The sequence below is a fragment of the Pimephales promelas genome, chromosome 2, assembly GCF_988280905.1.
Source record: "Pimephales promelas chromosome 2, fPimPro1.hap1.1, whole genome shotgun sequence".
Taxonomy (NCBI): domain Eukaryota; kingdom Metazoa; phylum Chordata; class Actinopteri; order Cypriniformes; family Leuciscidae; genus Pimephales; species Pimephales promelas.
In genome coordinates this window covers 51,535,251-51,538,096 of record NC_142770.1, presented here as the reverse complement: position 1 = coordinate 51,538,096, position 2,846 = coordinate 51,535,251, and positions in this window count along the sequence as shown.

Genomic DNA, 2,846 nt, shown 5'->3' with positions numbered 1-2,846 from the left:
CCCTGCCCAGGGCTCTGGTTCTCCGAGTCGGGCAGAGGGGTGTACGGCGGTGGGGGTCCCTGCCCAGGGCTCTGGTTCTCCGAGTCGGGCAGGAGGGTGTACGGCGGTGGGGGTCCCTGCCCAGGGCTCTGGTTCTCCGAGTCGGGCAGGAGGGTGTACGGCGGTGGGGGTCCCTGCCCAGGGCTCTGGTTCTCCGAGTCGGGCAGAGGGGTGTACGGCGGTGGGGGTCCCTGCCCAGGGCTCTGGTTCTCCGAGTCGGGCAGGAGGGTGTACGGCGGTGGGGGTCCCTGCCCAGGGCTCTGGTTCTCCGAGTCGGGCAGGAGGGGGTACGGCGGTGGGGGTCCCTGCCCAGGGCTCTGGTTCTCCGAGTCGGGCAGGAGGGGGTACGGCGGTGGGGGTCCCTGCCCAGGGCTCTGGTTCTCCGAGTCGGGCAGAGGGGTGTACGGCGGTGGGGGTCCCTGCCCAGGGCTCTGGTTCTCCGAGTCGGGCAGGAGGGTGTACGGCGGTGGGGGTCCCTGCCCAGGGCTCTGGTTCTCCGAGTCGGGCAGGAGGGGGTACGGCGGTGGGGGTCCCTGCCCAGGGCTCTGGTTCTCCGAGTCGGGCAGGAGGGGGTACGGCGATGGGGGTCCCTGCCCAGGGCTCTGGTTCTCCGAGTCGGGCAGGAGGTGGTCCAGGCGGGTGCCCCCTGGTCCCCCCGACGTGTTAGGGGGCAAGCGGTGGGTCTCCCCCAAGCCCAAAGCCCCGGTTCCCAGAGTCGGGTAAACTGCGGGAGTAACTTTGACTCTCTTAAGGTAGGCAGGAACCGGTGTGAGTGGTGTGGAAAGCCGAGTTGGGGCTCCATGTTCTGGGCACAGGTGGATCTCCTAGTGGTCCACCCCAGGCCCAGAGTGTGGAGCCCCAACTCGGCTTATTTTTTTTTTAAAATTATTATTATTATTATTATTTTTTTTTTTTATCTTATTTTATTTTATTTTTTCAATTTTTCGGGATGCACCGGGTAGAAGTTCAAACTTCAACCGCCGTGGGGGTCCCCTGGCCAGAGCTCTGGTTCTCCGAGTCGGGCAGGAGGTGGTCCAGGCGGGTGCCCCCTGGTCCCCCCGACGTGTTAGGGGGCGAGCGGTGGGTCTCCCCCAAGCCCAAAGCCCCGGTTCCCAGAGTCGGGTAAACTGCGGGAGTAACTTTGACTCTCTTAAGGTAGGCAGGAACCGGTGTGAGTGGTGTGGAAAGCCGAGTTGGGGCTCCACGCTCTGGGCACAGGGGGATCTCCTAGTGGTCCACCCCAGGCCCAGAGTGTGGAGCCCCAACTCGGCTTATTTTTTTTAAAATTATTATTATTATTATTATTATTATCTTATTTTATTTTATTTTTTCAATTTTTCGGGATGCACCGGGTAGAAGTTCAAACTTCAACCGCCGTGGGGGTCCCTGGCCAGCGTTCTGGTTCTCCGAAGTGGGGCTGAGGGGGTCCAGGCGGGTGCCCCCTGGTCCCCCCCGACGTGTTAGGGGGCGAGCGGTGGGTCTCCCCCAAGCCCAAAGCCCCGGTTCCCAGAGTCGGGTAAACTGCGCGACTAACAATGACTCTCTTAAGGTAGTCAGAAACCGGTGTGAGTGGTGTGGAAAGCCGATTCGGGGCTCCACGCTCTGGGCACAGGGGGATCTCCTAGTGGTGCCCCCCAGGCCCAGAGTGTGGAGCCCCAACTCGGCTTATTTTTATTTTTATTATTATTTTTTTTTTTTATTTAATTATTATTTTGGGATTATTAGACTGGGTAGAAGTTGCAACTTCAAACGGGCATATCTCCGGAACCAAGCCGAGTTGGGGCCCCATACACCCGGCGTGGGGGGCCCTCCTAGAGGCCCCCAATACCCCCGAGTGTGGAGCCCCAACTCGGCTTACTTTTCGAGTTACAGCCGGTCAAAGTTGAAACTTTAAAGGGCCATATCTCCGGAACCAAGCCGAGTTGGGGCCCCATACACCCGGCGTGGGGGGCCCTCCTAGAGGCCCCCAATACCCCCGAGTGTGGAGCCCCAACTCGGCTTACTTTTCGAGTTACAGCCGGTCAAAGTTGAAACTTTAAAGGGCCATATCTCCGGAACCAAGCCGAGTTGGGGCCCCATACACCCGGCGTGGGGGGCCCTCCTAGAGGCCCCCAATACCCCCGAGTGTGGAGCCCCAACTCGGCTTACTTTTCGAGTTACAGCCGGTCAAAGTTGAAACTTTAAAGGGCCATATCTCCGGAACCAAGCCGAGTTGGGGCCCCATACACCCGGCGTGGGGGGCCCTCCTAGAGGCCCCCAATACCCCCGAGTGTGGAGCCCCAACTCGGCTCACTTTTCGAGTTACAGCCGGTCAAAGTTGAAACTTTAAAGGGCCATATCTCCGGAACCAAGCCGAGTTGGGGCCCCATACACCCGGCGTGGGGGGCCCTCCTAGAGGCCCCCAATACCCCCGAGTGTGGAGCCCCAACTCGGCTCACTTTTCGAGTTACAGCCGGTCAAAGTTGAAACTTTAAAGGGCCATATCTCCGGAACCAAGCCGAGTTGGGGCCCCATACACCCGGCGTGTGGGGCCCTCCCAGAGGCCCCCAATAGCCCCGAGTGTGGAGCCCCAACTCGGCTTACTTTTCGAGTTACACCCGGTCAAAGCTGGACAGGAAGTGGCCGTATCTCGGGACCGGAAGGTCCCCGTGGCTCGGGACGGCGGGAGGAGCAAGGTCCCCGAGAGCGGGCCCCGCACCCGCCGCCGCGAGCCGCTGGGACCTCCCGGTCCCGAGATGGGCCCCGTTACGCGCGGGCGACTTTCGGAGAAAACGGCCCGTATCTCGGAGAGGGGAGGTCCCAGCGGC